Below are 15,386 nucleotides of genomic sequence, written 5' to 3'. Positions count from 1 at the left end.
TGGAAAGTCTAGGGAACTATGTTGAAATCTGTTGCACTGTTCAGCAGGGTTCTCTTCCACGTCTAGTTCTGCAGAAGTATTCCAAGTAATTGGGGCATATTTAGCAGAAACTATGACCACTTTCTTCTTTTTGTGCTAATTTATGCTTCTTGCTGTGGAAGTTTCTCTTCCCTATTAATGATGACATCAGAAAAGCGCTCTGAGTCTGTTTTCAGTTTTACAATATCCTCCTGTCTGCGGTTGGCTCATATCTCTCTCTCTGACTGTCTGTCTGTAGAGTCCTGAAAGGAACAAGAAGGACGTGTATCAGAATACTGATACCTATCAAGCTTCATGCATAATGGTTATGTAAATTGTAAAACATTTCGGAAGACTCTGATTGCAGAGATCCAGTCCCTGTTTTGGATTTAACTATGTCAGTGCTTTTTAGAAGACTCAGGTGGCTGTTTAGCAAATTTGGCATCCAATTTACCTTTAAGTTGTGGTTTACTAGGCATGTTCCCCGAATTGTCACAACCTATAGATTTATAGGTTTCAGAAATTATTTTAGGAAGCTTACATTCCTGGTCTCCTAGTGGAACTGAAGCGAGCTGTTGGCATATCGCAAAATAAGCTGATTCCACTTTAATATTACTTAAAATAATTGATGATACTGTGGCAAAGTTGTCAACAAGTTTTATCCACAAATCCAAGGCAGTGGATAATCCATGTTCATCCATAATCTGTTTAAGGACTTAAGTTAAAATAACAATGTAAGGTGTACAGTGGATAATGGTGTGGATTGCTGCAAAAACAGTGCCCCACGTTGTACACGCCTCAACAACAGGAATGGTACCAAGTGAAAGACACATAGGCCCCCATTAGGATGGCGGGCCGACTTTGCCCGCCCGTCATCCTCATGGTACTAGGTACCGCCCACCTAAGGGCGGGGGTCCTGTACACGGCAATGGTAGGAATGCTGGATGCGCCTGCAACTGTGGCGGGCGCATCCAGCATTCCTACCATTGTGGCGGGCGGTGCACTTAGCACTGCCCGCCACAATGGTAAGAAGGCATGCAGTGCACTTTTCTTGCACAACATGGCAGGCACCGCGCGGTGCCTGCCATGTTGTGCATGGAACTGCTGGGGGGTACCATAGGTACGCCCCATGTGCACCTCCCACCCGCAACGGGCCCCCAGAGCAAACTCCACATGCCTTTCCGAGGCGGCATTGCCGCCACGGAAAGGCATTGAAAATTGTGCATCCTAATATGGCTGGCGGTGTCTGATAGACACCGCCATCATATAGACCCTTCTTTTCATATAGACGGTCTTTCTGTCCGCATGGACCCCCCAGCCAAGTTAATATAGCGGGGGTCTTTGCAGCAAGGATGGCGGGTGGATTGCCCCCGCCAGGCCGGCAGTGACTACCGCCAGCCTGGCGGGGGCAATCCGCCCGCCATCCTATCGGGCCCATAGTGAAAATTCGAAATTCATCATGGGTTCCTGTATGGGGAAACACTGCCTCAGGTTTACTTGTTTTTTGAGTAATAGAAAATAGAATGTTATCCCTTTTGGTAGGGACTTTACCCATAATGGCATTAATTGTAATAGGACTAATTGCAGGCAGAGCTAACTGAGCTTGGCCAACTTGAGGAGCTGTTGCTGGGGTAATACTGAATCTATGCAGAACATACTACACTAGATGTCGACATAATGGTTTAAAAGAGGAGGAGTGTCATGCTGGGGTAATGTTGGTGGATAAGGATCAGGCATGGAGCCTGCTAAAATAAGCCAGGTTGCCTCATCATTACTGAGAAGACCCAGTCTGATATTGTGTACTGTGGGTGGGAGAGCACCTTGGAACCAATTAGGATGTTCCTGGTAAGTTAGAAGGATTTCTAAATATTCATAAGGTGTACATGCAGCAGGAACTGCAGGCTCAGTGTATGTGTGATATCTGAGTGAATTGGTATCAAGGGCAGGAAAATCAACCCAGGAATAAAAAACTTTGCATCTGTATGCTTCATATGCCTCAATATCATAGTTAACTTCCCCACCGCTACTGGCAAGCCATTGTCTAGTTAATTGTACAGCTTGCTCCATATTTAATGAATGGAATTGAAAGAAAGGAAAGCACTATAGGGAACAATCCTTTAAAACAATCAAGCTTGATTAAACCTACAGACATAAATAGGTGCTGCCTATTAAGTTGAAGGAGGATAAATCCTTATCACCATGCACGTCTCTATATATAGGTAATGAAGAAGCTTTGGGCACACGCAAGTAAACTATTCAAGAGACCCATTAAATAGGTATCAAACCTAGAACGTTGGTGGCGCCATGTAATATGGTTCTTACTACACTAGTAAGACTAGGGCCCATTGGGATGTGGGCGGATTGCCCCCGCCAGGCTGGCGGTGGCTACCGCCAGCCTGGCGGGGGCAATCCGCCCGACATCAGCTTTCGAATTCCTTCCGGCCATATTAGTATGGCGACGGGGACCTCGGCGGATGGAAAGACCGTCCGCCGCTTTTCCGCCTGGTCGCCTTGCGGCCGGGGCGGAAAAGGAATAATATGGTGGCGTTGTCTATTAGACACCGCCAGCCATATTACAATGGGCTTGTGTAGATGCCTTTCCGTGGCGGCGATGCCGCCATGAAAAGGCACCCAGAGTGAAGGAGAGGTGGGGTCTGCACACGGGGGGGGTACCTGAGGTACCCCCCTTCATTTGCATAAATAAAGCGGCAGGCACCGCACGGTGCCTGCCGCTTTGTTTATGCAAATGCATTAATACATTTATAGCATTGTGGCGGGCGGTGCAGAGAGCACCGCCCACCACAATGCTATAAATTCAGGATGTGCCCGCCACTGTGGTGGGCACATCCTAATACCCCCCACGGGACCCCAACCTAATGGCGGGCAGTCCCGAATTCCGACAGGATGGCGGGCGAACAAAGTCCGCCCCTCATCCTAATGAGCCCCTATGTATTTAGAACAACAAAACTTCATAATACAGAGACTGAGTCTTCTTATGTAATCAGTAAATGTTGGCCTGTTTCGCTAGCTCACAGTACCGCATCTAAATACCTAAACCTACAGAGTTCAAGATGTTGCCAATAACCTGGAACATAACTCTCAGATTCCCAAGGAAATTGTGGAAACAGATCTACCCCTTACATTTGTCACTTTTAAATGCCCAAAGTGTCACAAAGAAAGGATACGATCTTGCAGTTTCAAACGTTTACTGAAAAGCTCTCATCTTTGTAAATAAAACATGAACTGCGGTTATCAGAAAGATGAGACACATCATTCATTATATGCATTAATAGAATGGTGAAAAACGCAAACAATGTTAATTGTCCATAATGTTACTAAAGTTACTCCTATCTGTCACTAATTTCCCTATACTATAGAGAGCATGTCGGGAGTACCCATCTGCCGGGCCTACTGAAATGACCTAACCCCATAACTAGGTACTGAGGTCATGATGCAGGGCTCAGCGTATCTACAAATGCACCTCCATCTGAGTTTACAGCTGTCTTCCTTCCCAGGATGGAGGTCAGAGACAGCAGAACTTCATCTCAGTCACAGTAGTGTTCCATGATGACTCTGAATGGAACTACACCTCTCACGACTTCATCGTGGACGCTGTTTAAATAATCAAATGGCAAGCGTATCACAATGTGCCAAAGGTGCAGAACTGCACTTAACCTTGTCTGCGGAAAAACAGTAGTCTCCAGCTAACAAAAAATAAAAAGAGGCATTATGTTCTCAGTTATGCAATTCTGGAGCTACCTGTGCTGACTACAGAATTACAATGCCTATCAGAAATAAATGCATGCATGGGCCATTCTCTCGATAGAAAAACATGTGCAAACCACCATTCCAAAATGATGCTAAGGTAAAAAAAGAAACTAAAATGTAGACGAAATGCAAACCTTCTAAGAATAAGTTACATACCAATCATGCCTAATTTTATGTTAAACATTAGATGCAGTAACTCTTTAGACTGTATTTGAGCATGGCTTAAGGCCTAGTGAACTAATATTATTGAACAGTAATCAATGTTTAACAGAGTTGGTGAGATTGCCATATTATTTTTGCAAATGGGTCTTCATTAGGTGCACTAACCGAAATGCAGCAGACAGGACTTTTCTGCTGGTAGCAAGCTACATGTAAGTGATTAACAATGTTAGGCCATCTGGCTTCGCACGGAACAGATTTGGAGGATCTATGACGTTACAACGCAGGCTATTACAACGCCTGCTGTTACAACGTGGTTTTTACATCGCATACCATTACAACGCATAGTGCTTTTAGGCGCTGGATAGTGAATTATTTAATTTACTATTCCAACTCCAGTCCCCGTGGATAGTAGGGAAGGTGTTGGATAGTAAATTAAATATATTCCCTATCCTAGAGCGCCCCCCAGCGCAATGCATTGTAATGGTTTGCTTTGTAATGGTTGCGATGTAATGGTAGTGCGTTGTAATGCTTGCGTTGTAAGTGATGTTTCGCGATTTGGATGATAGAAGGAAGCAAGTTGGATACATTAGCTCGACTTTTATACATGTCTCTGACTACAACATTGTTAGTTCTTTTCAGTGCAAAAACTAAAATGGCCCTTCTTCTGTTAATAAAGAATCGTAGGGGAGAAGAGATCCAGGGATTTCAGAAGGGTGAACACAAAGACTAGTTGCTTGAGGGGAGATACTAAAGAAACAATATTTGAATGTTGGCCTGACAGATTTCTGAGGTATACAGGAATAAGTACATGGTTTGGCATAATAGTTAGGGAAATTACTAATTGTACAACCAATATAATAATCACGAGGCTAGTAACAAATATCAACATGGAAGGTAGGGATTAGATTAATTTGTTACAAAATGTAGGGATACGTGTTATAAAACGGTTTGGATTCTTCAATTGTTCAATTTCTTCTATATAATGACTGCTGAGATTATAATAATAATAATAACATTATAAGAAGAGTTAGATACTCAAATTACATAGTAAATTACCTTTTATTATAAAAGGCCAATAACTACCCTTGTGAGTAAGAGTTTCTCTGGCAGGGTTGTACGGTTCATAACACACTGAATATGAATGATCCTAACTCATCATAGAGAAGAGAGAAAGACACCTGCCTGTTTTCCTTCACTCCAAAGATGGTGTGTTACACGTTGCCATTTGAACTAAAGAGATCTAACAGGGTGTGCTTTCCCAATCCCTAAAAAGGGAGGTTCATGATAGCTTATTATTTGAAGCTATAAAGAAAAATGTTAAAAGTCTGTGAAGAATTTGATTGCATACTGCAATCTTGATGTCATTGTGTGAACCAGAATGGATACATCAACCCCAATTAAAAAAAATCTATGTTATCGCTTTCCATCTCTTGGTTGAGCTGCCTCAATGGGGTCAAGATGTCAAATCTTCCTAAGGTGCTCTACCTTTTTCAGGTGCTCCCAATGCATAATCCCCAGATGGATATCCTGAGCCTTCAGAGGGAGGTGACTGCATTCATCTGGGGTGGAGGGCGACCGCGCTTTTCTACAAAAGACTTAATGCTACCACGCGACCGGGGTGGGCTGGCAAGCCCTGACTTTCTTGTCTACTACTGGGCATTGCAGGTGCTTTATATTTCGGAGTGGGCGGTTCACAAAAGCGAAAAGCACTGGTTCAACATGGACAGCGCTGTGGCCTCTCACCCACTCTGGGACCTAGCCTGGCTGCCGAGGGTTGCTAGACACCGTAGCGCCTATATTGCCACCTCAACAAAAACTGTTTTGGAGATCTGGGACACAATAGCGGTACCCCGTGTCCTTACCTCCTTCCTCTCCCGTAATACACCAATGGCAAGTAATCAGGGGTTCCCACAGGCCCTGCACCCCGCCTCCTTCCCTGCATGGGTGACTGGTGAGTGTCGTATCATAGCACAACTTTTTGCAGGGGGGGCTTTTTAATCCTTTGAGCAATGCCGGAAGGATTTTAGACACCCAATAACAGGGCACTTAGAGTATTTTCAAATTCCCCATTGGCTGGACGCTCCTGCCTACACAGTCAGCTTACACCTTTTGAGACTTTAGTCTGGTCTTTTGATGGCTCCCGAGGGCTGATTTCCAGGACTTACAAAGTCCTTCAAAACTCGCATACAGTGCCACCTCATGCTTACCAACACTGCTGGCAGATGGACCTCGAGGAAGATTTTATCCCCGACCAATGGAACAGTTATGGCGGGATATCCCACGCATCTTTAAAAGCATTGCACAACAGCAGACAGCATGTAAGACCTGTTGGTATTATACTCCCCTTAGACTGCAAAAGATGTTCCGGGGCATCCCTCCTCTCTGCTGGCACTGTCAGGACGCCCAAGGTTCATTCATGCACATATAATGGTCTTGCCCACTCATAAAAAATTTGGGGAAAGAAGTCCTGAGCCACATGAAGGGGCGGTGGGGTTTCCTATATCGAGCAACCCGGGGGGTCACAATACTAGGACTCCGCCCAATGTCTCTTAAAGCCATGACACAAACGGACTGGCGCTTGATCTTTCACATGCTCACTGCAGCCAAACAGGTCATACCCCTGCACTGGCAGAAGGCCCCGTCCTCAATATGGCTCACTCGTCTATGGCATGTCATGGCGATGGAGCTCCTCTCTAATAGACTAACTCAGACTGATGCTAAATTTGAGCGCAGATGGCAGCCCCTAGTCTCACAACTCTCTAAATTCGAAAACGCCCGATCTGTCCCTCCCCGCCTGCGAGCTCTTCAACTCTTTGCAGATCCCTTACTCCCAAGGGGAGAATCCTGTGAGGACGAGGCGGGTTAGCAGGGGGGTGGTATATACCCTTTCCTGTGGAGATATTGGCCATGGCCCCATGTCCGAGGAGCTTGCCCACCTTCCCCCTCGACTTTCCTACACCAATCGGTTAATTGTCCCCCAGCCTCTGAGTGCCTGAAACGGGCCGCCGCGCTGCCCGCGGCGACCCGGAAGTGCTGGGCCGGCCGGCCAATCCTAGCGCGGCCCCCGGAGAAGGACCAGAAGTCCCGCCTTCTGGGCCGCGGCACGAAGGAGGAATGCTGCTGGTGCTCGCGGGGCTCCCGTGTGCTGAGGGAGCCCCGGGAAGAGAAGGAAGCTGAGCGGCGTGAGGAGAGGAGCCGAGAGAGAAGCGCCAGCGAAGGAGAGCCCCGGCAGAGAAGTCCCGCAACGCCTGCCCCTCGAAGCGCCGCCGATGTCCGGTGAGTCGGGGCTGGGCCTGGTGATTCTGGGGCAGTTCTGTTGCTGCTCCATGAGGGAGCAGACGGGTGGTGAAGTGCCAGTCGAGGGCACCGAGAAAGAGCGGCCCCGTGCGCTCAGTGGGCCGCTCCAACGTAGGGGCACATTTTAGTGTGGTGCTGGCGGGCGGCCCCGGTTGGCAGCGGGTCGCCCCAACGTAGTCTAGAGCCCCGACGGGCTCCACCGAGGGCCCGTATTTGTTTCAAAAGTCCCTGTGAGGGGCTTGGGGGCCATAATTGTTTTAGGAGCCAGGGTGCTCCAAGGCCCGCAGTGATTTCAGAGTCCCCCTGAGGGACTTGGGGCATGTGTATTTATAGAGCCAGATGGCTCCAACGCCCCACAGCTGTGTCAAGAGCCTGTTTGGCTCCAATGTTTGGGGCATGTGATATGCCCAGGGCCTGTGTGGCTCCAGCATTTGGCTATGTGTAGTGTAAGAGCATGTGCGGCTCCAACGTTTTGCGCAGTGTTGCCCAGAGCCTGTGTGGCTCCTACATTTTGGGTGCAGTTCTGTCCTAGGGCCAGTGAGGGCCCTGTTGCAGTTTTGATGATTCCCAGCTGCCCAGCAATTAGTGGGCAGCTGCACCGTTTAGGTCTTGTGTGATGTCCTCAGGTGCCCAGCAAATAGTGGGCACCTGCAACGTATAGGTTTTGCGCCGGTGGAGCACCCCTGACTGGCGCTGCAGGTCAGCGCGCCCTGACATTCTGGACATAGGGCTCTTTTGTCCCTTTATTAGATGGGCGCTGGTATGTGATTTTATTTAGGCGCAATATGAATATCTATGTGATGGTAATTGCCTAATGTGAGTTTTGTGCAATGTGATATGGTGCCAGGAAATGTAATGCATTTAATATGATTACGCACCTTGATCTTACACCTCTGAATGTTTTTGGGCATCATGTGTTTTTGCGCTATAGAGTTAGGTTCTGGCACCTCTGAATGATTTTATGCATCATCTGTCTTCCTTGATTTTACACCTCTGAATGTGTTGGTTTATGCATCATGTGTTTTTCCTTCGCTGCACCTCTGAATGTGTTTTTGATGCATCATGTGCCTTGTTATTACACCACTGAATGTATGTTTTATGCATCATGTGTTTTTCCTTCCCTACACCTCTGAATGTTGGTTTTGCATCATGTGTAATGTGTTCTTACCTATACCCCTAAATGTATTTTATTCTTAGGTGGTTGTTCTTTCTAGTACAGGTGGTCCTAGTGAGGTCGTGGTTCCCTGCGTGACATTTCTCCTAAGGTGTTTAGGGTTGCGTAGGTGGTACTTACCTGTTCCCAGTAGTTACTGGATGTGATCTATAACTGTTATTTTGTGCTATACTTATTCTAAGTTCTAGAAGTGTTATTTCTTAAAGTGTTGATTCTGACAGTGGCCCATGTGGCCCTGTCCTGTAACTAATCCCTTGTGAATATTGCCCGTGCTAGTTGGCACAATGTACCTGTGTGACTTCTATCTGATGTGTTTTTACAATACAAAAGTTATTTTATAATAACCTTGTGTGGAGTTCCTTTTGTGGTGTGCCTAGGATGTTGTTACTGTTGTGTGCTGGCGCAAATGCTTTACACATTGCCTCCGAGTTTAGCCTTACTGCTTGTGCCAAGCTACCAGCGGGTGAGCAGGAGTTATCTTGGCGTGTTACTCCCTTGCCCTGACTAGAATGGTGGTTTCTGCCTAGCTTTGGCGTCAGCCTTAGCCGACCGGAAATAGCCAGTTCTAACATTGGTGGCAGCGGTGGGATTCATAATATGATCATCCATTCACCCCCACATAAAGCCTCAGGAGGAGGCGCCACACACAGAGGCAAGGCTTCTCTGGGTCCTGGCCTCTGAGGCCTTCACTGGCGTAGACTACAGGTGTTGTTCTGCGTGTTTCAGGACGTGACATCCTGTGTGCTCTCGGTGTTCTTTGTCCTACTAATAAGGCATCGTTTGTTTGCATGCGAAGGGTGGGCGCCAGGTCTCGTCATGTGTGTCAGAAACAGCAACACCTCTGGCCTTGAAAGCATCACCTCTAATATAAGACTTGAAGGGGGGCCTCACATTCCTGCCTGGTGACTTGTGGACTCTGTGGACCTGCTGCTGTTGTGCCGAGTGGTGGGGGGTGCCCGTTTTTCGTGCCTTGCACCTCCTGCTGCCCTGGTGGGACTTGTGGTCCCAGGATGCATTGCATCCCCCTTGCTGCTGCGTGAGTGCCTGATTGGAGACAGTTACTGCTGTTGCTGTTGGGGGAAGCCCTGTCATCGCACTTAAAGCGCCGCCTTCCCCCACGCAACGCTGGTCGTGCGCGGGCTGCACCGGGAGAAGCCTGGGACAAGGGCGGGCCGTCTAAGGTCGTCGTAGGCCGGAACAGGCCGGGCTGGGCCACCCCTCTAACGAGACATTAACTGAAGTGAGACATCTTACTTATTAGTTGTTGCATGATCGCTGTTTGCCCAATTGGTTATAGGTATCCCGAGTGTTTATCAGTTGCCAGATAACTTTGACATTGTAAGGCCAATCAGGTCTTAGGATCACAGCACAATGATCAGGGAAGGGGAGGAAGGCAGCGCCAAATTTCATTGGGGGGAGTATTACTGGGACACTAGATAACTTTATAACTAGAGCTGCAGTTGTCTTAGAGCGCGAAATAGCCCTCACTGAAAAGCGCCTATCATTGGAATCTCTATGCTCTAAGCGATCCTCACTGGGCACTATCATGACCGCAAAAACACCAGAACAACTAGGCAGCCAGCCACCTAATGGTGATAGTTTGCTAGAAGCGAGTACAGGGTCGGCTGGGCGCATTACTGGTACTTTGGTGAACACCACAATAGAAAGTACCTTATCTGAAGAAAGTGGGCCTGCAGAAATAAGTACCCTAAATGTTCTAACTGATCCCCCGCCTACAAAACATGTAATAGGCCTTGTACAAACTGGGAAAATAAAGCGGGGTGGAGGACGTCAAAAGGGTAGATGCCCGAAAGTCATAAAAACCACTAACAAAGGGGGGAACTCATTGACATCTGCAAAATTAACATCAAATAATGCTCCCCAGAGCTTGCCCACTGAACAAACCCCATTGACTTCCATGTCGCAGTCGTCCAAGCGGCCTTCTTTAACCTCACAAATTCCTGAAGGCTTCGTGGAACAAGTGGAACAGATAATGAAGTCATTTATGCTACCACTTATAGAAAGAATGAAAGTAATGAATGAGGATTTAGGGAAGTTAGAATGGGCGACTATAAACAATTCGCATACACTGGAAAACCTGGCAGCTTGCATGCTAAATCATGGCCCCGCTCTACAACCTAAAATAATTAACGAGACCAACAATAGCCCTCTACATATAACACCTCCAACATCAACCATCACAGCTAAGGAGCCAAAAAAATTTACTAGCAATGAGACTAGGAACAAGTTAGAAAGGACAAAGTCAAATAGTAAAGCAGGAACTAAAAACATCGAGGGGGTAGCTGGAAAAAAAATCCTGTAGCTTCATATCGGGCCGAGGAAAAAACAAACACAGAAACGAGAATTAGAAGTGTGGACAACCTACCAGTTATTGATCAACCCCCACAATCAACTCCACTGGTGATCATTCTGGGTAATGTACCTTCTCTCCCCAATGGAGCTAAAGAGGACTATGGACAACTTAAAAATAAGGTAACACGCTGGTTGTCCCGCAATACTGATGAAGGATATGCCTCCATACAGAATGTTATTATGATCCGCCGTGTTTCTTGGCTGGGAAGCTCCAGGAAATCAAGAAGGGGGGACTGGTTAGTGGTAAATTTTAATAACCCTTTGCCAGTAGAAAGGATATTTAGGGAGGTTGGTTCCGGTGCAGCTTTTAGGGGACAAGGCATAGAGATACTGCCATTGGGTTATTTCTACAGGGTGGCGACTCAAGGGCAAAATAACCTGAACTCGGGACACTATGACTGGCCACACAAACTTAGAGAACAACCTAGGCCTGGACCCATCTTCTCTAGGGCAGAAGGGGATAATTTATGGGATGATCACAATCATTCACCATTTCCATTGGGCCTAAATAGATATGCAGCTCTTTCAGGACTCAATGACTCTCACTGACTATGTGAAAACTGCGTCAGACCAGCCCTTGTAGTCAGTAGCTGTCCACCTATTGATACTCACGATAAAGATGAAGGATCAGCTTTTGAAACATTGTTTGTGGTGCCAAATCCAGAATTATTGGATACTGCCACAAGAGTAGGGCCACGGGAAAATGATCTCCATGGTCTAACAATTGTTGATTTACCCAGGGAGCTAATCATTGAATCCCCTGATAATCATGACAAGATGCAGGTTTTATAATGCAGTATCATGGAATACTGCAAGGTTGGCGGGAAAGGTTACAGACCCTTTATGGGTGCAGTTTGTCAGCCACTTCTCGGTCATATGCCTTCAAGAGACGTGGTTGGTTAACTGCAACCTTTCGCTGGTAGGGTATAGAGCCTTTTTTGTTCCTGCAACACGAGTAAATAGTAGTAGAGCGAGGGGAGGTCTGGTCATCTTTACTTCCCTGGCCTTGAGTTGTAATATTAAGGTCATCCCATCCGACCATAGAGACATACAGGCAATAGTTCTGGGGCGACGAAATACCAGCCTTTGTGTGATAAACTTTTATAATGCTGTACACAAAGAAGCAGGATGTAAGATAACTGAGCTAAACAACTTTGTAGAGCAGCGTTGTGGCCCTTATAGAAATAACCTCATGATTGCAGGTGATTTTAATGTGCACCCGTCCGGTGATCCCAAACTTATTAATATGGGGACTCTGGGGTGTCCATTGATACAGGGACTTCATTTTGAGAATTCCATACAGGGAAATGTTCTAAATGATATGCTTAATAAGTATGACTTGTCCTCTACTATGAGTTTTGCCCCACCATCTAGTAAACAAAGGGAACCAACCTTTAAAGGTTGTGGTGGTGGATCTTTTATAGATCATATACTGATCTCTAGACTTATCCTACCTTCCCTGCAGGGCTTCTCAATTGTAATAAGCGCCTATAGTGATCACAACCCAGTGTGTGTTAACCTTGGAGGGAGCTTCTTGAAGAAAAAGGCCTCAGTGAGAGGTCCTGCCTCGCTTCAGCTAACCAATGGTGGGCAGCAGTTGAAATGGGCCCAAGTAATTCCGTCCCTTTTTTACGAAAAACTCCAAGAAGCCTGCACGGCAGAATTCTCTTGTTGCCTGAATGCTGATTCATCTGACATGGGCATCCTCCATGATTTTGAAGGGATTGTTTCCAAAGTGGGGAGTCTGTTATCTGTCCCGGGGAAAAACAGGGCGACCTTTCGATCCTAAATGGTTTTTTGTCCTTTATGCTCTAAAGCCGCCAGAGATCTTAAGGCGGCTCTGAAAGAAATCCCAAGGCACAGAATACAGATCCGTTTGCTTCGGAACAATTATAAAAAAAGTGTTGGCCACTCGTAAAACGGAATAGAGAGAGGCAACATGGAGGGAGCTTTTAGACCCTCGGACTCTCTCTAGTAGAACCCGATTTTGGAGCATTATTAACACCTTAGCTGCGTGTAAACATCCCTCCCCAGTGCTGCGCTGTCCATTGGAACCAGTGCTGAATGGACGTCCAATGGCAGTGCGCAGCACTGGGGAGGTAGCACTGCTGACGACCGTTGGCCGTCAGCAACACTTAAGGGGTTAATAGACCTCTCTTTCCATTGAGAAGAGCCGAGGAAGTGGGCACCGACATAACGGAGGAAGAATGGGTGACCCACTTTGCTACCATCTCTAAAAGCCCATCTCCCCTGTTGGAGCTGCCAGCTAAGACACTGAATGAGGATGCAGTTGTGTTCTCCTCAAGAGAAGTGGCGGAGGGCATTAATAACCTCACAAATATGAAGGCCTCAGGCCCAGACGGTATCCCACCGGACCTTTTTAAATCAAACCCCTCCTTTTGGGCATCAATCTTGGTGGCGGTGGTTAATGCTGCAGCTAAAAAGGATGCCCAAAATCCTGGGGAGTCTCCACAATTGTTCCAGTGTTTAAGAAGGGCGACCGTAACTGTACTATGAACTATAGACCGATCTCCCTTATTGACTCCGTAGTAAAGATCATAGGTGGAGTCATATTGAAGAGATTGACTGGGCAGAAGAGAACAAGATCATTTCGGATATCCAGTATGGGTTCCGCCCAGGCCACACGACCATGGCACAATGCCTTAATCTCTATTTGATCCTTGGAAAATACACCATCGCCCGCCCAGGGACAATCTGCATGGCCTTCATGGATCTTTGTTCCACTTTTGACAGTGTCAATCAGGGAAAGTTGCGGCAATCCATGAGGGCCATGGGGGTGGAGTCAAATCTGGTGGACTTTCTGATGGAACTACATAGAGATACAAGAGCAAATATCAGATACGCCTTAGACCTTAAGGTAACCAGGGACTTTAACACCGAAAGGGGGGTGCAACAGGCGTGTATTTTAGCACCTTTCCTTTTCAACCTCTATATCAATGATATAGAAGGAACATTGTTGGAAACAGGGGCTGACTATCCGTATGTGGGACGCCGGGGACTGCCCGTCTTGCTATATGCAGACGACGCAGTCCTTCTAGCACGTACCGCCAAAGGTTTACAAACCCTACTTGACGCCTTCCGTGGGTTTATGGATATTAGAGATCTGGCCATAAAGAATTTTAAATCCTACGTTATGCAGGTAGGGCAGCGCCCCAAAAAACAGTACCCCTTTATGGTGAAAGGTGACAGAGTGCCAATATCTACGACCTTCTCCTATTTGGGCGTCTTACAGGACGACCGTCTGAATTGGGTCGCACTGCTAAACAAGAAAAGGGGAGAGGTTACCAGGTCCAAGGCAGTGCTATTTGGCTCTGCAGCTAAAATGGGCAATCGGTCGGTGGCCGCAATGTTAAAGATCTACCGAGCAAAGAGCGTGTCTATAGCTAGCTATGGGGCGATTTATGGGGGTATTCAGGACTCGAGGGCCTACAGGTGACGGAAAACCACTTTTTAAAACGGTTGCTGTGCGTTCCAAAAGGGACTGCAAACCTAACGGTTCAAGAAGAAACCGGCATTCCATATATTTGTGACATTCTGGCTATGCGCCCCTTCATTTTCTGGCTCAAATGTTGGCTAAATGAACATCTTGTTCTTACACATAAACTTTTAAAAGAGATGTTGAGCCTGGACCACATGATTTACATTCCGTGGTTAAAATATTTACAGGGGTGCTTTAGTGAGCTGGGGTGTCCAGATTTGTTTTTAATACCTGATTGCATCACCAGGGAAGATGTGGCTTTTGTAAAACACTCTTTTATTTTGCGTAAAAAAATAGAAAGAGAGGAGAAATAATTATTAAAAACCAGTATTCGTAAACACATGATGCTCAAGACATCTGTAGATCTGGAGCAATATTTACTGTGGCCGTCATCTCCCTATGAGCGTTTTTTGGTAATCAGGTTTAGAATGGATTATTTCCATCTTTTATTAGCTGTTCCTAGGGGGTGTTATAAAGGTAAAGTGCTAGCACCCTGTGGCTGTGACAATATGTCTCCACAGAATTTGCTACACTTTATGTTTTTTTGTACATTTTATGAAATGCCTAGGAGCTTTTATCTAAAAGCCTTTTTAAAAAAGCTCTCTATTACTTACAATTGTTAAAACCTGAATGTATCCCTTTTGTGGCTGGCTTTCTTAAATGTTCGCTGAAGTATAGAAAATGTTTGGAACTCTAAAGGAATCGGATGATGTATTGTATGATATATCTGTTTTTAACTACACATTGGAATTAATGTAAATCCCTCCTTACATTTTAATTACCGAACACATATTAGAATGACTGTTTTGTATGCTTGTGAGTGTATTTTCATTGTAACGTGTATGGTGTATTTTAAAATTTGGGTATGCAATGTAATTTGTAATTTGTAACTTTTAAGATTTCCAAATGTGTGAACCGAATAAAGTTTATTGAAGTTGTGTGAAGCATAAAACTCAGGAATTACTCTACCCTCGAAAAATAAAAGAACAAGCACTGGCAAAGCCAAAATGCTGGTGTTGGCCGCCATAACTTTGGTCTAAATAATGCTTGCTTTGTTGTGTAATAGAGATTGTAAAATGCATCCCCACACATTGG

Source organism: Lissotriton vulgaris, chromosome 2_1 (genome assembly GCF_964263255.1).
Source record: "Lissotriton vulgaris chromosome 2_1, aLisVul1.2, whole genome shotgun sequence".
Taxonomy (NCBI): domain Eukaryota; kingdom Metazoa; phylum Chordata; class Amphibia; order Caudata; family Salamandridae; genus Lissotriton; species Lissotriton vulgaris.
This window is presented reverse-complemented; position numbering follows the sequence as displayed.